The sequence below is a fragment of the Arvicanthis niloticus genome, chromosome 22 (genome assembly GCF_011762505.2).
Source record: "Arvicanthis niloticus isolate mArvNil1 chromosome 22, mArvNil1.pat.X, whole genome shotgun sequence".
Taxonomy (NCBI): domain Eukaryota; kingdom Metazoa; phylum Chordata; class Mammalia; order Rodentia; family Muridae; genus Arvicanthis; species Arvicanthis niloticus.
This window is the reverse complement of record NC_133429.1, coordinates 43,723,647-43,747,364: the sequence shown is the minus strand read 5'-3', so window position 1 is coordinate 43,747,364 and position 23,718 is coordinate 43,723,647. Positions and strand designations below refer to the sequence as shown.

The 23,718-nt window shown below is 44.2% G+C and overlaps 5 pseudogenes; all 5 read left to right on the top strand.

Moving 5' to 3' along the window:
• Positions 1-303: 303 nt before the first annotated feature.
• Positions 304-1,737, top strand: LOC143435635 (sentrin-specific protease 2 pseudogene; annotated as a pseudogene).
• A 3,260-nt stretch (positions 1,738-4,997) lies between these two features.
• On the top strand, positions 4,998-6,431 carry LOC143435634 (sentrin-specific protease 2 pseudogene; annotated as a pseudogene).
• Positions 6,432-9,701: 3,270 nt separating this feature from the next.
• LOC143435633 (sentrin-specific protease 2 pseudogene) lies at positions 9,702-11,135 on the top strand (annotated as a pseudogene).
• Positions 11,136-14,404: 3,269 nt separating this feature from the next.
• Positions 14,405-15,838, top strand: LOC143435632 (sentrin-specific protease 2 pseudogene; annotated as a pseudogene).
• Positions 15,839-19,100: 3,262 nt separating this feature from the next.
• LOC143435631 (sentrin-specific protease 2 pseudogene) lies at positions 19,101-20,534 on the top strand (annotated as a pseudogene).
• Positions 20,535-23,718: the final 3,184 nt, after the last annotated feature.

Genomic DNA, 23,718 nt, shown 5'->3' with positions numbered 1-23,718 from the left:
AAAATCTTTGCTAAATTTAAAGTGGAAAGGTCTACTCTTTTTCCTTATTTTTAAAGTAGGCAAAAATTTTGTTAGGCATATTTGAGATTGCTTAGATTTGGTGTTATTGACCCACCTCTCATCTTGGCCACGCCCACCTCTCCCAGCATATATAAGGCTGTGCAAGAAAGAAGTTCTGTTCTTTGCCTCCTTGTTCTTCCCTCAGTAAGAGGTCCATTCTCCACTGTCTTCCAGAGTTTTACTTCTTTGCGAATCTGTGATATACTGAAGACCAGCTGAGACATCCAGACCAACAGGACCAGTATGGATAAGACACCTCCAACTGCACTAACTGAACCTTCTGACATGAAGACAGCAACTCAAGAGCCCCCACCAAATGACTGGCTGACTTCCACTGTGACTTGGAAATCAGAAAGCTATGCCTCTGGAGAGAGCCAGCATGTGAGCAAAGGCGATCCAAGCAGCTCCTCTTCATGGCAACCTTGCAAGTCACTTGGGACTTTGTATTCTCAACATTCAGGGAAAGGCCAAAAGAGGAAATGCCAGGCGGAAGGTGAAGAGGATGTCTGGTCAGAAAAGCCAAGCCAACCTCTAAAGCGGCTGAAGCAGGAAGAGCATGAAAGAGAGCTTGGGTGTGAAGATCCAGGCAAGGGTCAGATAAGGAAACCCCCAAAAGAGGCTGGATTACAGCTGAAACCCTCAGAGTGCACCAAAGTCCCTGGGCAAGAGGCTGTGACTGAGATGAAGTCTGTGGATGGAGGCCAAGGTCCCAAGCATCCCCACATCAACATGGAGGATGGTGTTCAGAAACACCACAATGGAATGTACCCAAGCTTAGTGGTCCACCTTCAACCCAGTGATCCTGCAAGCTCTGACTTTACCGGTTCTCACAAGATTCCAGTGGATGCCTCAGAAAAGATCAATGTCTGTGTGCATGAGGAGATTCATGCTCCTCAAACACTTCAAATCTGCACAGACAGAGTCAGCAACCAAGTGCCAATACCCAAGGCCAAAGGAAAGACTCCTGAAGACCAAGACAAGAGCACAGGGCTGGACCATGGCCCTCACATCACAGAGGACATGCAAAAGGAAATCAGTAGTGCTCTAGGCCCAGGGCCACAGGAGGAGATCTTGAGTCATGCCTTCAATATGAAAATTACTCGAGGAGACATGCACACCTTGAGGGACACCCAGTGGCTCAATGACACAGTCATCAATTTTTACATGAATCTTCTCATGGCCAGAAGTCAAAGTCAAGGATACCCTGCACTTTATGCATTTAATACCTTCTTTTACACCAAGTTACAGAGTGGGGGCTACAGGTCAGTCCAAAGATGGACCAAGACAGTAAACCTCTTTGCAAAGGAACTGATCCTGGTGCCCATTCACCAGGGCGTTCACTGGAGCCTGGTGGTGACAGACCTAAGAGAGAAGAGTCTCGTCTACCTGGACTCAAGGGGACACAAGAGACCAGATGTCCTCCAGCTGATTTTCCACTATCTACAGGATGAGAGCCAAGTGAGAAGGAATGTGGAGCTGAACCCTTTGGAGTGGAAGCAGTACAGCATGGCAGCAGAGGACATTCCTCAGCAGAAGAATGGCAGTGACTGTGGCATGTTTACCTGTAAATTTGCAGACTACATCTCCAGAGGCCAGCCCATCACCTTCTCTCAGCAGCACATGCCTCTATTTAGGAAGAAGATGGTGTGGGAGATCCTGCACCAGTGCCTACTGTAGCCCCACCCACTTGGCTGCTTTTGTGGATGGAACCAAGGTCTTCAGGCAGGGTGGGTTGAAGAGCCTGGACACAGGTACTGGGCTGTAAAGAGTGGGGATGCCCCCCCAGCTTTCTAGGTAGTGCTAACTTGGGACAAGGGAGAGCTGCATCTGAAGGCATCTATGAGACAGCTGTCCCCAACACAAGTTAGAAACTATTCAATGCACAGAGCACGTGCTCACCAGCATGCTGCTTTAACGGTTTTATAGGGGACCTTGGGTCTATGTTGGGATCTCCATTCAATTTTCTTCCAATTTTGTTGTTCCTCTTTATAAGTTTTGGCTAATTGGAAATGGACTTTTCCAGAGTTTTTAGTCTTTAATACTCAGGGATTCACAATTTTGTACTGTGACCCCGGTACTCTAGGACTCAACCATCAATTACTATTGATAAAAGTACCACTGATATTTCAAGATACTTTATTCCTGGAACTAAGGAGATCTGTCTCATTCTTGAAAGTTGAGAGAAGTCACTGTATAGCAGATGTGTCTTTAAACCCAGGACTCTTTGAATAGAAGTCTCACCCTTATATGTGCTGTACAGAACTTCATAGTCCAAATAATGTTGAACTTTAAGATATTTTTGAAAAAGTTTTCTTAGTAAGCTGAAGTTAAATATTTTCATCATTAATGTATTCTACCTCCTTACCCACATTCCTAGATAGACTTAGTGATGTTTAATGTATATAGTATATATTTACATCAATCTATTTTACATAGGGAATTTTGAAAATAATTCTCTTCATTGTAAATCTTAAATTTCTGTTCATGAAGTTCTTACTGAATAAAGGTTAGTCTTGTTTGAACATATTTTGTCATGTCTGAATCCTGCTACTCTTTCCCTGGTGTAGTGAGGTTGTCTGAGAGAACTGGAAAGCAGATATCCAGGGGGAGAGTCCAACCACCAAGCTATAACCTAATACAATCACACACACACAGACACACACACAGACACACAGACACACACACACACACACACACACACACACACTGAGAGAAAGAGAGACAGAGAGAGAGAGAGAGAAAGAGAGAGAGAGAGACAGAGACAGAGACAGAGACAGAAACAGAGACAGAGACAGAGCTGCATGATATATCTGAGATCTTTTGAGAAAACTCCAAGTAAACAAAAGTCTTGTAATCTCTGTTCTCTCTCAACATGGGTTGTTCTTACAATGTGCTTTTCCAGCCCCTTCCAGATGTAATTGATGGGAGTGACTTCACTTTAGATTATTCATTACAAAATCCCTCTAAGTATTCTCAGGATACCATGCCTACAATCCATTCATGGCTCAGTGTCTTGAATACGACCTTTAGCAATTTGAAAGAAGAAAATTGAGATTGAGGGTGTGTGACACATGTGTGAATATCTGTACAAGTAACTATGATAAGCAGAGGTGTGTGTGTGTTTGGTTGTGTGAGTGTTTCTTTAGATTTGCATACACATACCAGAGATTATCACCTGTTTTAGTCTATTGATCTGCACATGATTGAATCAAGGCTGGGTGGCCATTTTAGCTAGGGTGCCTACACAGCCAGCTCTAGAGACCAGCCTGTCTCTGTTCCCAGTGTGTCTCAGTCAACTCAGGAGAGCCTGTCAGATCCCTGAGAACTCGAAATACAGGGAGTTGTAAGCTGCCAAGTTGAGTCGAAAAACCTAATTGTGGTCCTTTGAAAAAGCATCACCCTTAACCATTGAACAATTTTCCTGACTCCTCATTAAAATATTTATACAGCCAGGTGATGGTGGCACCGGCCTTGAATCCCAGCACAATGTCCCTCCTCTATTTCACTAGTGTTCACTCCCTGCCAACTGGTTGTCTGCTTTCCCTCTACAACTACAGTTGACTTTATTCAACCCTAATTATGGAAAGGCCTTGAATTAAAGGTGTGTGCTAGGACTGAGCCGCACCACAACAAGAAACAGGTTTGTCCAGTTCAGTCTTAGGGTTTACAATGGGATCAAATATCCTGCACTAAGTTACTTTCCTGCTGAGGTTGCTGCTCCTTCTATACCTGCTGATGAGCCTGTTGTGGAATGATGTGAGAGCCACTTGGTTTCCCATCTCTGCCAAGCTGGGGCTCATCATTACACATGCTCCTAGATACACAATGGGGTCACATCTTACCAAGCCAAACTAACCCAAAGTTATTTTAAATGCAAACTTTACTACTATACCTCACAGCTTAACACTGTTGATGCTGAGGTGGCATTGCCAGCTAGAACTAGCCCTATCTGGAATCTCGACATATTACTGAAAAGAACATTACTGCTCCCTCTTCCAGTCACCCCTTCTACAATCCTTCAAACCCCTTGTCTCATGTTTCCCTTTCCTTCTTAAAGGGTGTGGACCCCTATGTGTACACCCCTAACTTGGTACATCAAGTCTCTGGGAGGCTAGCCACAACCTCTTCAACTAAGGCCAGACAAAGCAGCCCAGCTATGCCATGTACAGGCAGCAGGTTTTGGAATAACCCAAGCTCTAGTTGTTGGGGACCTACATGGAGACTAAAGTACACATCAGCTCTATATGTGGGGGGAGTCCTAGGTCCAACCCAGTATGTCCTTTGATTGGTGGGTCAGATTCTGAGAGTTTGGGGACAGAAATCTGGGCGTGGTGACAGCTCTGTCACTTCTTGGACCTGCATATTTCTCCTCATATGTAAAATAAAGACAAACTACATAGACACTGAAGCACAGGCCAAGGCACAGGCACACACACACACACACACACACACACACACACACAGGAGTGCTAGAGAGAGAAAAACCATAGGTCAAAATGACACAAACTAAATGTCTTTCAACCCTTGTCCAGAAGTGAAGTTGTTTGGACTCAAGTGTGCTGACTATTATGGGTTGTCAACTTGATGAGATTTGGAAGTAAATAAAACCCTCAAATAAAAGTGCATACCTGTAGAAAATCTTTGCTAAATTTAAAGTGGAAAGGTCTACTCTTTTTCCTTATTTTTAAAGTAGGTAAAAATTTTGTTAGGCATATTTGAGATTGCTTAGATTTGGTGTTATTGACCCACCTCTCATCTTGGCCACGCCCACCTCTCCCAGCATATATAAGGCTGTGCAAGAAAGAAGTTCTGTTCTTTGCCTCCTTGTTCTTCCCTCAGTAAGAGGTCCATTCTCCACTGTCTTCCAGAGTTTTACTTCTTTGCGAATCTGTGATATACTGAAGACCAGCTGAGACATCCAGACCAACAGGACCAGTATGGATAAGACACCTCCAACTGCACTAACTGAACCTTCTGACATGAAGACAGCAACTCAAGAGCCCCCACCAACTGACTGTCTGACTTCCACTGTGACTTGGAAATCAGAAAGCTATGCCTCTGGAGAGAGCCAGCATGTGAGCAAAGGCGATCCAAGCAGCTCCTCTTCATGGCAACCTTGCAAGTCACTTGGGACTTTGTATTCTCAACATTCAGGGAAAGGCCAAAAGAGGAAATGCCAGGCGGAAGGTGAAGAGGATGTCTGGTCAGAAAAGCCAAGCCAACCTCTAAAGCGGCTGAAGCAGGAAGAGCATGAAAGAGAGCTTGGGTGTGAAGATCCAGGCAAGGGTCAGATAAGGAAACCCCCAAAAGAGGCTGGATTACAGCTGAAACCCTCAGAGTGCACCAAAGTCCCTGGGCAAGAGGCTGTGACTGAGATGAAGTCTGTGGATGGAGGCCAAGGTCCCAAGCATCCCCACATCAACATGGAGGATGGTGTTCAGAAACACCACAATGGAATGTACCCAAGCTTAGTGGTCCACCTTCAACCCAGTGATCCTGCAAGCTCTGACTTTACCGGTTCTCACAAGATTCCAGTGGATGCCTCAGAAAAGATCAATGTCTGTGTGCATGAGGAGATTCATGCTCCTCAAACACTTCAAATCTGCACAGACAGAGTCAGCAACCAAGTGCCAATACCCAAGGCCAAAGGAAAGACTCCTGAAGACCAAGACAAGAGCACAGGGCTGGACCATGGCCCTCACATCACAGAGGACATGCAAAAGGAAATCAGTAGTGCTCTAGGCCCAGGGCCACAGGAGGAGATCTTGAGTCATGCCTTCAATATGAAAATTACTCGAGGAGACATGCACACCTTGAGGGACACCCAGTGGCTCAATGACACAGTCATCAATTTTTACATGAATCTTCTCATGGCCAGAAGTCAAAGTCAAGGATACCCTGCACTTTATGCATTTAATACCTTCTTTTACACCAAGTTACAGAGTGGGGGCTACAGGTCAGTCCAAAGATGGACCAAGACAGTAAACCTCTTTGCAAAGGAACTGATCCTGGTGCCCATTCACCAGGGCGTTCACTGGAGCCTGGTGGTGACAGACCTAAGAGAGAAGAGTCTCGTCTACCTGGACTCAAGGGGACACAAGAGACCAGATGTCCTCCAGCTGATTTTCCACTATCTACAGGATGAGAGCCAAGTGAGAAGGAATGTGGAGCTGAACCCTTTGGAGTGGAAGCAGTACAGCATGGCAGCAGAGGACATTCCTCAGCAGAAGAATGGCAGTGACTGTGGCATGTTTACCTGTAAATTTGCAGACTACATCTCCAGAGGCCAGCCCATCACCTTCTCTCAGCAGCACATGCCTCTATTTAGGAAGAAGATGGTGTGGGAGATCCTGCACCAGTGCCTACTGTAGCCCCACCCACTTGGCTGCTTTTGTGGATGGAACCAAGGTCTTCAGGCAGGGTGGGTTGAAGAGCCTGGACACAGGTACTGGGCTGTAAAGAGTGGGGATGCCCCCCCAGCTTTCTAGGTAGTGCTAACTTGGGACAAGGGAGAGCTGCATCTGAAGGCATCTATGAGACAGCTGTCCCCAACACAAGTTAGAAACTATTCAATGCACAGAGCACGTGCTCACCAGCATGCTGCTTTAACGGTTTTATAGGGGACCTTGGGTCTATGTTGGGATCTCCATTCAATTTTCTTCCAATTTTGTTGTTCCTCTTTATAAGTTTTGGCTAATTGGAAATGGACTTTTCCAGAGTTTTTAGTCTTTAATACTCAGGGATTCACAATTTTGTACTGTGACCCCGGTACTCTAGGACTCAACCATCAATTACTATTGATAAAAGTACCACTGATATTTCAAGATACTTTATTCCTGGAACTAAGGAGATCTGTCTCATTCTTGAAAGTTGAGAGAAGTCACTGTATAGCAGATGTGTCTTTAAACCCAGGACTCTTTGAATAGAAGTCTCACCCTTATATGTGCTGTACAGAACTTCATAGTCCAAATAATGTTGAACTTTAAGATATTTTTGAAAAAGTTTTCTTAGTAAGCTGAAGTTAAATATTTTCATCATTAATGTATTCTACCTCCTTACCCACATTCCTAGATAGACTTAGTGATGTTTAATGTATATAGTATATATTTACATCAATCTATTTTACATAGGGAATTTTGAAAATAATTCTCTTCATTGTAAATCTTAAATTTCTGTTCATGAAGTTCTTACTGAATAAAGGTTAGTCTTGTTTGAACATATTTTGTCATGTCTGAATCCTGCTACTCTTTCCCTGGTGTAGTGAGGTTGTCTGAGAGAACTGGAAAGCAGATATCCAGGGGGAGAGTCCAACCACCAAGCTATAACCTAATACAATCACACACACACAGACACACACACAGACACACAGACACACACACACACACACACACACACACACACACTGAGAGAAAGAGAGACAGAGAGAGAGAGAGAGAAAGAGAGAGAGAGAGAGAGAGACAGAGACAGAGACAGAAACAGAGACAGAGACAGAGCTGCATGATATATCTGAGATCTTTTGAGAAAACTCCAAGTAAACAAAAGTCTTGTAATCTCTGTTCTCTCTCAACATGGGTTGTTCTTACAATGTGCTTTTCCAGCCCCTTCCAGATGTAATTGATGGGAGTGACTTCACTTTAGATTATTCATTACAAAATCCCTCTAAGTATTCTCAGGATACCATGCCTACAATCCATTCATGGCTCAGTGTCTTGAATACGACCTTTAGCAATTTGAAAGAAGAAAATTGAGATTGAGGGTGTGTGACACATGTGTGAATATCTGTACAAGTAACTATGATAAGCAGAGGTGTGTGTGTGTTTGGTTGTGTGAGTGTTTCTTTAGATTTGCATACACATACCAGAGATTATCACCTGTTTTAGTCTATTGATCTGCACATGATTGAATCAAGGCTGGGTGGCCATTTTAGCTAGGGTGCCTACACAGCCAGCTCTAGAGACCAGCCTGTCTCTGTTCCCAGTGTGTCTCAGTCAACTCAGGAGAGCCTGTCAGATCCCTGAGAACTCGAAATACAGGGAGTTGTAAGCTGCCAAGTTGAGTCGAAAAACCTAATTGTGGTCCTTTGAAAAAGCATCACCCTTAACCATTGAACAATTTTCCTGACTCCTCATTAAAATATTTATACAGCCAGGTGATGGTGGCACCGGCCTTGAATCCCAGCACAATGTCCCTCCTCTATTTCACTAGTGTTCACTCCCTGCCAACTGGTTGTCTGCTTTCCCTCTACAACTACAGTTGACTTTATTCAACCCTAATTATGGAAAGGCCTTGAATTAAAGGTGTGTGCTAGGACTGAGCCGCACCACAACAAGAAACAGGTTTGTCCAGTTCAGTCTTAGGGTTTACAATGGGATCAAATATCCTGCACTAAGTTACTTTCCTGCTGAGGTTGCTGCTCCTTCTATACCTGCTGATGAGCCTGTTGTGGAATGATGTGAGAGCCACTTGGTTTCCCATCTCTGCCAAGCTGGGGCTCATCATTACACATGCTCCTAGATACACAATGGGGTCACATCTTACCAAGCCAAACTAACCCAAAGTTATTTTAAATGCAAACTTTACTACTATACCTCACAGCTTAACACTGTTGATGCTGAGGTGGCATTGCCAGCTAGAACTAGCCCTATCTGGAATCTCGACATATTACTGAAAAGAACATTACTGCTCCCTCTTCCAGTCACCCCTTCTACAATCCTTCAAACCCCTTGTCTCATGTTTCCCTTTCCTTCTTAAAGGGTGTGGACCCCTATGTGTACACCCCTAACTTGGTACATCAAGTCTCTGGGAGGCTAGCCACAACCTCTTCAACTAAGGCCAGACAAAGCAGCCCAGCTATGCCATGTACAGGCAGCAGGTTTTGGAATAACCCAAGCTCTAGTTGTTGGGGACCTACATGGAGACTAAAGTACACATCAGCTCTATATGTGGGGGGAGTCCTAGGTCCAACCCAGTATGTCCTTTGATTGGTGGGTCAGATTCTGAGAGTTTGGGGACAGAAATCTGGGCGTGGTGACAGCTCTGTCACTTCTTGGACCTGCATATTTCTCCTCATATGTAAAATAAAGACAAACTACATAGACACTGAAGCACAGGCCAAGGCACAGGCACACACACACACACACACACACACACACACACACACACACACAGGAGTGCTAGAGAGAGAAAAACCATAGGTCAAAATGACACAAACTAAATGTCTTTCAACCCTTGTCCAGAAGTGAAGTTGTTTGGACTCAAGTGTGCTGACTATTATGGGTTGTCAACTTGATGAGATTTGGAAGTAAATAAAACCCTCAAATAAAAGTGCATACCTGTAGAAAATCTTTGCTAAATTTAAAGTGGAAAGGTCTACTCTTTTTCCTTATTTTTAAAGTAGGTAAAAATTTTGTTAGGCATATTTGAGATTGCTTAGATTTGGTGTTATTGACCCACCTCTCATCTTGGCCACGCCCACCTCTCCCAGCATATATAAGGCTGTGCAAGAAAGAAGTTCTGTTCTTTGCCTCCTTGTTCTTCCCTCAGTAAGAGGTCCATTCTCCACTGTCTTCCAGAGTTTTACTTCTTTGCGAATCTGTGATATACTGAAGACCAGCTGAGACATCCAGACCAACAGGACCAGTATGGATAAGACACCTCCAACTGCACTAACTGAACCTTCTGACATGAAGACAGCAACTCAAGAGCCCCCACCAACTGACTGTCTGACTTCCACTGTGACTTGGAAATCAGAAAGCTATGCCTCTGGAGAGAGCCAGCATGTGAGCAAAGGCGATCCAAGCAGCTCCTCTTCATGGCAACCTTGCAAGTCACTTGGGACTTTGTATTCTCAACATTCAGGGAAAGGCCAAAAGAGGAAATGCCAGGCGGAAGGTGAAGAGGATGTCTGGTCAGAAAAGCCAAGCCAACCTCTAAAGCGGCTGAAGCAGGAAGAGCATGAAAGAGAGCTTGGGTGTGAAGATCCAGGCAAGGGTCAGATAAGGAAACCCCCAAAAGAGGCTGGATTACAGCTGAAACCCTCAGAGTGCACCAAAGTCCCTGGGCAAGAGGCTGTGACTGAGATGAAGTCTGTGGATGGAGGCCAAGGTCCCAAGCATCCCCACATCAACATGGAGGATGGTGTTCAGAAACACCACAATGGAATGTACCCAAGCTTAGTGGTCCACCTTCAACCCAGTGATCCTGCAAGCTCTGACTTTACCGGTTCTCACAAGATTCCAGTGGATGCCTCAGAAAAGATCAATGTCTGTGTGCATGAGGAGATTCATGCTCCTCAAACACTTCAAATCTGCACAGACAGAGTCAGCAACCAAGTGCCAATACCCAAGGCCAAAGGAAAGACTCCTGAAGACCAAGACAAGAGCACAGGGCTGGACCATGGCCCTCACATCACAGAGGACATGCAAAAGGAAATCAGTAGTGCTCTAGGCCCAGGGCCACAGGAGGAGATCTTGAGTCATGCCTTCAATATGAAAATTACTCGAGGAGACATGCACACCTTGAGGGACACCCAGTGGCTCAATGACACAGTCATCAATTTTTACATGAATCTTCTCATGGCCAGAAGTCAAAGTCAAGGATACCCTGCACTTTATGCATTTAATACCTTCTTTTACACCAAGTTACAGAGTGGGGGCTACAGGTCAGTCCAAAGATGGACCAAGACAGTAAACCTCTTTGCAAAGGAACTGATCCTGGTGCCCATTCACCAGGGCGTTCACTGGAGCCTGGTGGTGACAGACCTAAGAGAGAAGAGTCTCGTCTACCTGGACTCAAGGGGACACAAGAGACCAGATGTCCTCCAGCTGATTTTCCACTATCTACAGGATGAGAGCCAAGTGAGAAGGAATGTGGAGCTGAACCCTTTGGAGTGGAAGCAGTACAGCATGGCAGCAGAGGACATTCCTCAGCAGAAGAATGGCAGTGACTGTGGCATGTTTACCTGTAAATTTGCAGACTACATCTCCAGAGGCCAGCCCATCACCTTCTCTCAGCAGCACATGCCTCTATTTAGGAAGAAGATGGTGTGGGAGATCCTGCACCAGTGCCTACTGTAGCCCCACCCACTTGGCTGCTTTTGTGGATGGAACCAAGGTCTTCAGGCAGGGTGGGTTGAAGAGCCTGGACACAGGTACTGGGCTGTAAAGAGTGGGGATGCCCCCCCAGCTTTCTAGGTAGTGCTAACTTGGGACAAGGGAGAGCTGCATCTGAAGGCATCTATGAGACAGCTGTCCCCAACACAAGTTAGAAACTATTCAATGCACAGAGCACGTGCTCACCAGCATGCTGCTTTAACGGTTTTATAGGGGACCTTGGGTCTATGTTGGGATCTCCATTCAATTTTCTTCCAATTTTGTTGTTCCTCTTTATAAGTTTTGGCTAATTGGAAATGGACTTTTCCAGAGTTTTTAGTCTTTAATACTCAGGGATTCACAATTTTGTACTGTGACCCCGGTACTCTAGGACTCAACCATCAATTACTATTGATAAAAGTACCACTGATATTTCAAGATACTTTATTCCTGGAACTAAGGAGATCTGTCTCATTCTTGAAAGTTGAGAGAAGTCACTGTATAGCAGATGTGTCTTTAAACCCAGGACTCTTTGAATAGAAGTCTCACCCTTATATGTGCTGTACAGAACTTCATAGTCCAAATAATGTTGAACTTTAAGATATTTTTGAAAAAGTTTTCTTAGTAAGCTGAAGTTAAATATTTTCATCATTAATGTATTCTACCTCCTTACCCACATTCCTAGATAGACTTAGTGATGTTTAATGTATATAGTATATATTTACATCAATCTATTTTACATAGGGAATTTTGAAAATAATTCTCTTCATTGTAAATCTTAAATTTCTGTTCATGAAGTTCTTACTGAATAAAGGTTAGTCTTGTTTGAACATATTTTGTCATGTCTGAATCCTGCTACTCTTTCCCTGGTGTAGTGAGGTTGTCTGAGAGAACTGGAAAGCAGATATCCAGGGGGAGAGTCCAACCACCAAGCTATAACCTAATACAATCACACACACACAGACACACACACAGACACACAGACACACACACACACACACACACACACACACACACTGAGAGAAAGAGAGACAGAGAGAGAGAGAGAGAAAGAGAGAGAGAGAGAGAGACAGAGACAGAGACAGAAACAGAGACAGAGACAGAGCTGCATGATATATCTGAGATCTTTTGAGAAAACTCCAAGTAAACAAAAGTCTTGTAATCTCTGTTCTCTCTCAACATGGGTTGTTCTTAGCAATGTGCTTTTCCAGCCCCTTCCAGATGTAATTGATGGGAGTGACTTCACTTTAGATTATTCATTACAAAATCCCTCTAAGTATTCTCAGGATACCATGCCTACAATCCATTCATGGCTCAGTGTCTTGAATACGACCTTTAGCAATTTGAAAGAAGAAAATTGAGATTGAGGGTGTGTGACACATGTGTGAATATCTGTACAAGTAACTATGATAAGCAGAGGTGTGTGTGTGTTTGGTTGTGTGAGTGTTTCTTTAGATTTGCATACACATACCAGAGATTATCACCTGTTTTAGTCTATTGATCTGCACATGATTGAATCAAGGCTGGGTGGCCATTTTAGCTAGGGAGCCTACACAGCCAGCTCTAGAGACCAGCCTGTCTCTGTTCCCAGTGTGTCTCAGTCAACTCAGGAGAGCCTGTCAGATCCCTGAGAACTCGAAATACAGGGAGTTGTAAGCTGCCAAGTTGAGTCGAAAAACCTAATTGTGGTCCTTTGAAAAAGCATCACCCTTAACCATTGAACAATTTTCCTGACTCCTCATTAAAATATTTATACAGCCAGGTGATGGTGGCACCGGCCTTGAATCCCAGCACAATGTCCCTCCTCTATTTCACTAGTGTTCACTCCCTGCCAACTGGTTGTCTGCTTTCCCTCTACAACTACAGTTGACTTTATTCAACCCTAATTATGGAAAGGCCTTGAATTAAAGGTGTGTGCTAGGACTGAGCCGCACCACAACAAGAAACAGGTTTGTCCAGTTCAGTCTTAGGGTTTACAATGGGATCAAATATCCTGCACTAAGTTACTTTCCTGCTGAGGTTGCTGCTCCTTCTATACCTGCTGATGAGCCTGTTGTGGAATGATGTGAGAGCCACTTGGTTTCCCATCTCTGCCAAGCTGGGGCTCATCATTACACATGCTCCTAGATACACAATGGGGTCACATCTTACCAAGCCAAACTAACCCAAAGTTATTTTAAATGCAAACTTTACTACTATACCTCACAGCTTAACACTGTTGATGCTGAGGTGGCATTGCCAGCTAGAACTAGCCCTATCTGGAATCTCGACATATTACTGAAAAGAACATTACTGCTCCCTCTTCCAGTCACCCCTTCTACAATCCTTCAAACCCCTTGTCTCATGTTTCCCTTTCCTTCTTAAAGGGTGTGGACCCCTATGTGTACACCCCTAACTTGGTACATCAAGTCTCTGGGAGGCTAGCCACAACCTCTTCAACTAAGGCCAGACAAAGCAGCCCAGCTATGCCATGTACAGGCAGCAGGTTTTGGAATAACCCAAGCTCTAGTTGTTGGGGACCTACATGGAGACTAAAGTACACATCAGCTCTATATGTGGGGGGAGTCCTAGGTCCAACCCAGTATGTCCTTTGATTGGTGGGTCAGATTCTGAGAGTTTGGGGACAGAAATCTGGGCGTGGTGACAGCTCTGTCACTTCTTGGACCTGCATATTTCTCCTCATATGTAAAATAAAGACAAACTACATAGACACTGAAGCACAGGCCAAGGCACAGGCACACACACACACACACACACACACACACACACACACACACACAGGAGTGCTAGAGAGAGAAAAACCATAGGTCAAAATGACACAAACTAAATGTCTTTCAACCCTTGTCCAGAAGTGAAGTTGTTTGGACTCAAGTGTGCTGACTATTATGGGTTGTCAACTTGATGAGATTTGGAAGTAAATAAAACCCTCAAATAAAAGTGCATACCTGTAGAAAATCTTTGCTAAATTTAAAGTGGAAAGGTCTACTCTTTTTCCTTATTTTTAAAGTAGGTAAAAATTTTGTTAGGCATATTTGAGATTGCTTAGATTTGGTGTTATTGACCCACCTCTCATCTTGGCCACGCCCACCTCTCCCAGCATATATAAGGCTGTGCAAGAAAGAAGTTCTGTTCTTTGCCTCCTTGTTCTTCCCTCAGTAAGAGGTCCATTCTCCACTGTCTTCCAGAGTTTTACTTCTTTGCGAATCTGTGATATACTGAAGACCAGCTGAGACATCCAGACCAACAGGACCAGTATGGATAAGACACCTCCAACTGCACTAACTGAACCTTCTGACATGAAGACAGCAACTCAAGAGCCCCCACCAAATGACTGGCTGACTTCCACTGTGACTTGGAAATCAGAAAGCTATGCCTCTGGAGAGAGCCAGCATGTGAGCAAAGGCGATCCAAGCAGCTCCTCTTCATGGCAACCTTGCAAGTCACTTGGGACTTTGTATTCTCAACATTCAGGGAAAGGCCAAAAGAGGAAATGCCAGGCGGAAGGTGAAGAGGATGTCTGGTCAGAAAAGCCAAGCCAACCTCTAAAGCGGCTGAAGCAGGAAGAGCATGAAAGAGAGCTTGGGTGTGAAGATCCAGGCAAGGGTCAGATAAGGAAACCCCCAAAAGAGGCTGGATTACAGCTGAAACCCTCAGAGTGCACCAAAGTCCCTGGGCAAGAGGCTGTGACTGAGATGAAGTCTGTGGATGGAGGCCAAGGTCCCAAGCATCCCCACATCAACATGGAGGATGGTGTTCAGAAACACCACAATGGAATGTACCCAAGCTTAGTGGTCCACCTTCAACCCAGTGATCCTGCAAGCTCTGACTTTACCGGTTCTCACAAGATTCCAGTGGATGCCTCAGAAAAGATCAATGTCTGTGTGCATGAGGAGATTCATGCTCCTCAAACACTTCAAATCTGCACAGACAGAGTCAGCAACCAAGTGCCAATACCCAAGGCCAAAGGAAAGACTCCTGAAGACCAAGACAAGAGCACAGGGCTGGACCATGGCCCTCACATCACAGAGGACATGCAAAAGGAAATCAGTAGTGCTCTAGGCCCAGGGCCACAGGAGGAGATCTTGAGTCATGCCTTCAATATGAAAATTACTCGAGGAGACATGCACACCTTGAGGGACACCCAGTGGCTCAATGACACAGTCATCAATTTTTACATGAATCTTCTCATGGCCAGAAGTCAAAGTCAAGGATACCCTGCACTTTATGCATTTAATACCTTCTTTTACACCAAGTTACAGAGTGGGGGCTACAGGTCAGTCCAAAGATGGACCAAGACAGTAAACCTCTTTGCAAAGGAACTGATCCTGGTGCCCATTCACCAGGGCGTTCACTGGAGCCTGGTGGTGACAGACCTAAGAGAGAAGAGTCTCGTCTACCTGGACTCAAGGGGACACAAGAGACCAGATGTCCTCCAGCTGATTTTCCACTATCTACAGGATGAGAGCCAAGTGAGAAGGAATGTGGAGCTGAACCCTTTGGAGTGGAAGCAGTACAGCATGGCAGCAGAGGACATTCCTCAGCAGAAGAATGGCAGTGACTGTGGCATGTTTACCTGTAAATTTGCAGACTACATCTCCAGAGGCCAGCCCATCACCTTCTCTCAGCAGCACATGCCTCTATTTAGGAAGAAGATGGTGTGGGAGATCCTGCACCAGTGCCTACTGTAGCCCCACCCACTTGGCTGCTTTTGTGGATGGAACCAAGGTCTTCAGGCAGGGTGGGTTGAAGAGCCTGGACACAGGTACTGGGCTGTAAAGAGTGGGGATGCCCCCCCAGCTTTCTAGGTAGTGCTAACTTGGGACAAGGGAGAGCTGCATCTGAAGGCATCTATGAGACAGCTGTCCCCAACACAAGTTAGAAACTATTCAATGCACAGAGCACGTGCTCACCAGCATGCTGCTTTAACGGTTTTATAGGGGACCTTGGGTCTATGTTGGGATCTCCATTCAATTTTCTTCCAATTTTGTTGTTCCTCTTTATAAGTTTTGGCTAATTGGAAATGGACTTTTCCAGAGTTTTTAGTCTTTAATACTCAGGGATTCACAATTTTGTACTGTGACCCCGGTACTCTAGGACTCAACCATCAATTACTATTGATAAAAGTACCACTGATATTTCAAGATACTTTATTCCTGGAACTAAGGAGATCTGTCTCATTCTTGAAAGTTGAGAGAAGTCACTGTATAGCAGATGTGTCTTTAAACCCAGGACTCTTTGAATAGAAGTCTCACCCTTATATGTGCTGTACAGAACTTCATAGTCCAAATAATGTTGAACTTTAAGATATTTTTGAAAAAGTTTTCTTAGTAAGCTGAAGTTAAATATTTTCATCATTAATGTATTCTACCTCCTTACCCACATTCCTAGATAGACTTAGTGATGTTTAATGTATATAGTATATATTTACATCAATCTATTTTACATAGGGAATTTTGAAAATAATTCTCTTCATTGTAAATCTTAAATTTCTGTTCATGAAGTTCTTACTGAATAAAGGTTAGTCTTGTTTGAACATATTTTGTCATGTCTGAATCCTGCTACTCTTTCCCTGGTGTAGTGAGGTTGTCTGAGAGAACTGGAAAGCAGATATCCAGGGGGAGAGTCCAACCACCAAGCTATAACCTAATACAATCACACACACACAGACACACACACAGACACACAGACACACACACACACACACACACACACACTGAGAGAAAGAGAGACAGAGAGAGAGAGAGAGAAAGAGAGAGAGAGAGAGAGACAGAGACAGAGACAGAAACAGAGACAGAGACAGAGCTGCATGATATATCTGAGATCTTTTGAGAAAACTCCAAGTAAACAAAAGTCTTGTAATCTCTGTTCTCTCTCAACATGGGTTGTTCTTAGAATGTGCTTTTCCAGCCCCTTCCAGATGTAATTGATGGGAGTGACTTCACTTTAGATTATTCATTACAAAATCCCTCTAAGTATTCTCAGGATACCATGCCTACAATCCATTCATGGCTCAGTGTCTTGAATACGACCTTTAGCAATTTGAAAGAAGAAAATTGAGATTGAGGGTGTGTGACACATGTGTGAATATCTGTACAAGTAACTATGATAAGCAGAGGTGTGTGTGTGTTTGGTTGTGTGAGTGTTTCTTTAGATTTGCATACACATACCAGAGATTATCACCTGTTTTAGTCTATTGATCTGCACATGATTGAATCAAGGCTGGGTGGCCATTTTAGCTAGGGAGCCTACACAGCCAGCTCTAGAGACCAGCCTGTCTCTGTTCCCAGTGTGTCTCAGTCAACTCAGGAGAGCCTGTCAGATCCCTGAGAACTCGAAATACAGGGAGTTGTAAGCTGCCAAGTTGAGTCGAAAAACCTAATTGTGGTCCTTTGAAAAAGCATCACCCTTAACCATTGAACAATTTTCCTGACTCCTCATTAAAATATTTATACAGCCAGGTGATGGTGGCACCGGCCTTGAATCCCAGCACAATGTCCCTCCTCTATTTCACTAGTGTTCACTCCCTGCCAACTGGTTGTCTGCTTTCCCTCTACAACTACAGTTGACTTTATTCAACCCTAATTATGGAAAGGCCTTGAATTAAAGGTGTGTGCTAGGACTGAGCCGCACCACAACAAGAAACAGGTTTGTCCAGTTCAGTCTTAGGGTTTACAATGGGATCAAATATCCTGCACTAAGTTACTTTCCTGCTGAGGTTGCTGCTCCTTCTATACCTGCTGATGAGCCTGTTGTGGAATGATGTGAGAGCCACTTGGTTTCCCATCTCTGCCAAGCTGGGGCTCATCATTACACATGCTCCTAGATACACAATGGGGTCACATCTTACCAAGCCAAACTAACCCAAAGTTATTTTAAATGCAAACTTTACTACTATACCTCACAGCTTAACACTGTTGATGCTGAGGTGGCATTGCCAGCTAGAACTAGCCCTATCTGGAATCTCGACATATTACTGAAAAGAACATTACTGCTCCCTCTTCCAGTCACCCCTTCTACAATCCTTCAAACCCCTTGTCTCATGTTTCCCTTTCCTTCTTAAAGGGTGTGGACCCCTATGTGTACACCCCTAACTTGGTACATCAAGTCTCTGGGAGGCTAGCCACAACCTCTTCAACTAAGGCCAGACAAAGCAGCCCAGCTATGCCATGTACAGGCAGCAGGTTTTGGAATAACCCAAGCTCTAGTTGTTGGGGACCTACATGGAGACTAAAGTACACATCAGCTCTATATGTGGGGGGAGTCCTAGGTCCAACCCAGTATGTCCTTTGATTGGTGGGTCAGATTCTGAGAGTTTGGGGACAGAAATCTGGGCGTGGTGACAGCTCTGTCACTTCTTGGACCTGCATATTTCTCCTCATATGTAAAATAAAGACAAACTACATAGACACTGAAGCACAGGCCAAGGCACAGGCACACACACACACACACACACACACACACACACACACACACACAGGAGTGCTAGAGAGAGAAAAACCATAGGTCAAAATGACACAAACTAAATGTCTTTCAACCCTTGTCCAGAAGTGAAGTTGTTTGGACTCAAGTGTGCTGACTATTATGGGTTGTCAACTTGATGAGATTTGGAAGTAAATAAAACCCTCAAATAAAAGTGCATACCTGTAGAAAATCTTTGCTAAATTTAAAGTGGAAAGGTCTACTCTTTTTCCTTATTTTTAAAGTAGGTAAAAATTTTGTTAGGCATATTTGAGATTGCTTAGATTTGGTGTTATTGACCCACCTCTCATCTTGGCCACGCCCACCTCTCCCAGCATATATAAGGCTGTGCAAGAAAGAAGTTCTGTTCTTTGCCTCCTTGTTCTTCCCTCAGTAAGAGGTCCATTCTCCACTGTCTTCCAGAGTTTTACTTCTTTGCGAATCTGTGATATACTGAAGACCAGCTGAGACATCCAGACCAACAGGACCAGTATGGATAAGACACCTCCAACTGCACTAACTGAACCTTCTGACATGAAGACAGCAACTCAAGAGCCCCCACCAAATGACTGGCTGACTTCCACTGTGACTTGGAAATCAGAAAGCTATGCCTCTGGAGAGAGCCAGCATGTGAGCAAAGGCGATCCAAGCAGCTCCTCTTCATGGCAACCTTGCAAGTCACTTGGGACTTTGTATTCTCAACATTCAGGGAAAGGCCAAAAGAGGAAATGCCAGGCGGAAGGTGAAGAGGATGTCTGGTCAGAAAAGCCAAGCCAACCTCTAAAGTGGCTGAAGCAGGAAGAGCATGAAAGAGAGCTTGGGTGTGAAGATCCAGGCAAGGGTCAGATAAGGAAACCCCCAAAAGAGGCTGGATTACAGCTGAAACCCTCAGAGTGCACCAAAGTCCCTGGGCAAGAGGCTGTGACTGAGATGAAGTCTGTGGATGGAGGCCAAGGTCCCAAGCATCCCCACATCAACATGGAGGATGGTGTTCAGAAACACCACAATGGAATGTACCCAAGCTTAGTGGTCCACCTTCAACCCAGTGATCCTGCAAGCTCTGACTTTACCGGTTCTCACAAGATTCCAGTGGATGCCTCAGAAAAGATCAATGTCTGTGTGCATGAGGAGATTCATGCTCCTCAAACACTTCAAATCTGCACAGACAGAGTCAGCAACCAAGTGCCAATACCCAAGGCCAAAGGAAAGACTCCTGAAGACCAAGACAAGAGCACAGGGCTGGACCATGGCCCTCACATCACAGAGGACATGCAAAAGGAAATCAGTAGTGCTCTAGGCCCAGGGCCACAGGAGGAGATCTTGAGTCATGCCTTCAATATGAAAATTACTCGAGGAGACATGCACACCTTGAGGGACACCCAGTGGCTCAATGACACAGTCATCAATTTTTACATGAATCTTCTCATGGCCAGAAGTCAAAGTCAAGGATACCCTGCACTTTATGCATTTAATACCTTCTTTTACACCAAGTTACAGAGTGGGGGCTACAGGTCAGTCCAAAGATGGACCAAGACAGTAAACCTCTTTGCAAAGGAACTGATCCTGGTGCCCATTCACCAGGGCGTTCACTGGAGCCTGGTGGTGACAGACCTAAGAGAGAAGAGTCTTGTCTACCTGGACTCAAGGGGACACAAGAGACCAGATGTCCTCCAGCTGATTTTCCACTATCTACAGGATGAGAGCCAAGTGAGAAGGAATGTGGAGCTGAACCCTTTGGAGTGGAAGCAGTACAGCATGGCAGCAGAGGACATTCCTCAGCAGAAGAATGGCAGTGACTGTGGCATGTTTACCTGTAAATTTGCAGACTACATCTCCAGAGGCCAGCCCATCACCTTCTCTCAGCAGCACATGCCTCTATTTAGGAAGAAGATGGTGTGGGAAATCCTGCACCAGTGCCTACTGTAGCCCCACCCACTTGGCTGCTTTTGTGGATGGAGCCAAGGACTTCAGGCAGGGTGGGTTGAAGAGCCTGGACACAGGTACTGGGCTGTAGAGAGTGGGGGATGCCCCCCCAGCCTTCTAGGTAGTGCTAACTTGGGACAAGGGAGAGCTGCATCTGAAGGCATCTATGAGACAGCTGTCCCCAGCACAAGTTAGAAACTATTCAATGCACAGAGCACATGCTCACCAGCATGCTGCTTTAACGGTTTTATAGGGGACCTTGGGTCTATGTTGGGATCTCCATTCAATTTTCTTCCAGTTTTGTGGTTCCTCTTTATAAGTTTTGGCTAATTGGAAATGGATATTTCCAGAGTTTTAGTCTTTAATACTAAGTGATTCACACTTTCGCATACTGTGACCCTGGTGCTCCTCGACTGGCACCATCAATTACTATTGATAAAAGTAGCACTTATATTTCAAGATACTTTATTCCTGGAACTAAGGAAATCTGTCTCATTCTTGGAAGTTGAGAGAAGTCACTGTATAGCAGATGTGTCTTTAAACCCAGGACTCTTTGAATAGAAGTCTCACCCTTGTAGTGCTGTACAGAATTCATAATCCAAAAATACTTAATTTAAGATATTTTTGAAAATGTTTTCTTTGTGTATAGTAAGCTGAAGTTAAATATTTTCATTATTAATGTATTCTGCCTCCTTAACCACATTCCTTGATAGACTTAGTGATGTTTAATGTACATAGTATAAATTTACAGCAATCTATTTTACATAGGAAATTTTGAAAATAATTCTCTTCATTGTCAATCTGGCATTTCTGTTCATGAAGTTCTTATTGAATAAAGGTTAGTCTTGTTTGAACATATTTTGTCGGGTCTGATTCCTCCTATTCTTTCCTTGGGGTATTGAGGTTGGCTGAGAGAACTGGAAAGCAGATACCCAGGGGGAGATTCATCAGTGTAAACTGTTCATGTATTTCCATTTCAGGTATTGGTTGTTTTTTTTCTCATCCCCCGTTGTGAAGCCAGAACTCTCTAGTGAGGACCTCTCCTCTACCCTGGATTATCAGGGAACACAGGAGAAAACCAGTAGGGCACATCTCAACCAAGTCCCACAATGCTGCAGCAATGCATTCCCTCAGTGTAAAGGTAGCATTGATCTCTGGAGTGTCCATGCATGGGTGAGCATACCTATGCACATGTGCACCCCAGTGCATACATAGCAAGGTTGATCATGTCTTCCAATGAGCCCAAACGCCAGCAAAGCATTTAAAGAGTTCAGTTAGTTCCCAAGGAAACGAGTACAGTGACTAAATGCCAGATGATGTATATGAAACTAATTCTTATTTGACATGACACCACTGTCCCATGTTTAATGGGACTTAGATGTTGTTGATAGTATTCTAAAGGTCATGGCTGAGAAGCTATGCAATTTTAAGCCATTTTCTAGATGAAATAAGATATCTCAGGAAGAAAACTTTTGCAGTGTTACTCACAGGATCTCATAAAAGTAATCAATTTTAGTTCATCACCTATTTTCTGTAGTAGAAACTTGTTATTGCCCTCCCAAAAGATTATGTATTCTTTTAAAAGCTGTCAAAATTAAATAATAAAACGTAATTCATACAAATATATGAATTTTTAACAATAACAAAGATGCATTTTAAATTTCTTGTTTTGATTTTAAGGTAGACTCAGAATTATGAGATTCATTTTTGTCTTATTTCCGATCATTTTATGAAATATTAACTTTAGCATGCAAAGGGCAGAGGGCTGTTAAATACATTATTAAAAGTATGAGTTTAGATGTGTTTATTTCATGGGAGTGAATATTTGCTGTGTGTATGTATATGCACCACATGCATGAGTGGTCCCCACAGAAGTTTGAAGAAGTTGTCAGACCCTGGAACTGGAGTTATATATGGTTGTGAGGCACCATGTGGCTCTGGGTCTTGAACTTGTGTCCTCTGCAAGAGCAACAAGTGCTCTGATCTACTAAGCCATTTGTGGCCTTTTCCCTTGGACTATCTAGCTACTGCTCCACACCAAGGGGAAGGATGGAGCCAAGTCAAGTTCCATGGCCCTGGGAGTCTTCCAGTGGGCTGTCAGAGCCCGGATGCACACTGGGCAGTAAAAGATAAAGCAAAGTCTGTAACACTTGTGTCAGCAGGATCCCCATCTGGCAGTAGGTGCTGGGGGAGGAGGTCTCTGAAGATTTCAGTGTTACAGCTCTTAGAAAACAGAACTCTTGAACGCTAGTCTACAAAACAGCTTCTGCTCTTTTTTGGGGAGGAGGGTCAACAGGAATTATACAAACTTTGAAATACGGAAAGGGGTTCTTCTTAGGGTAAAGATTCCGTTGGCTGAGGCTTAAGGTTCTGGGGATACTTCCTTTGCATGGAGAGGCATTTCAGGACATTAAATGTGTCATTTCTGCCAAGTATTGAGATTCCTAGGTGTGTGGGTTGGGACTTCCCAGATAGGGTAGAGAAGAGAAAGCCCAGCTAGGAAAGGGAGACCTTCATTGTGCCCCAAGCTCAGGAGAGCTATGCACACAGGGTGGACTTCCACCTCAAGTCACAAGGTTTTTCAATAAGACAGCTCTCCAGCTCTTCTTTTAAAAAATTAAAATTTACATTTGTTTCCCATGTGTTTGTCCACATGCATGAATGTGTACATGCATCTTCATGCATGTGCATGTGTATGCTAGTGTGGACACTCCATCAGATAAATGATGTGAAAGTTAAGGTCGTGGGGTGGGTACCAGAGAAAGGCTGTGTGGTTTGAAGCCTGGCCTGGGTGAAGGTCTCAGGCTGTTGCAGTTTCTGAGGTAGGGCAAGAGTAAGGCTGGAACATGTAGGGGCACAGAAGGGCAGAGCTAGCCTGAGCAAGGCTCTGTGCCTGGAATCTGGCCATCACTGGGGCCCAGAGCTGGCATGACTCAGAGCCAGCATCCCAGGATCCCAGGATGCACTGTGTCTTCTCAGGATCTTTAGCCATCCCTGAGCTCAGGATACAAGGCTGCTTTTGTTGTTGTTGTTTTGTTTTGTTTCATTTTCTTTAAATTTATTATTACTTTTTTCCTGTTTTACCATTTTTATTGAATATTTTATTTATTTATAATACAGATGTCAACCCCTTTCCCCCTTTCCCCTCCCTACAGCCCCCTTTTCCTATACTCCCTCTAACTTTATG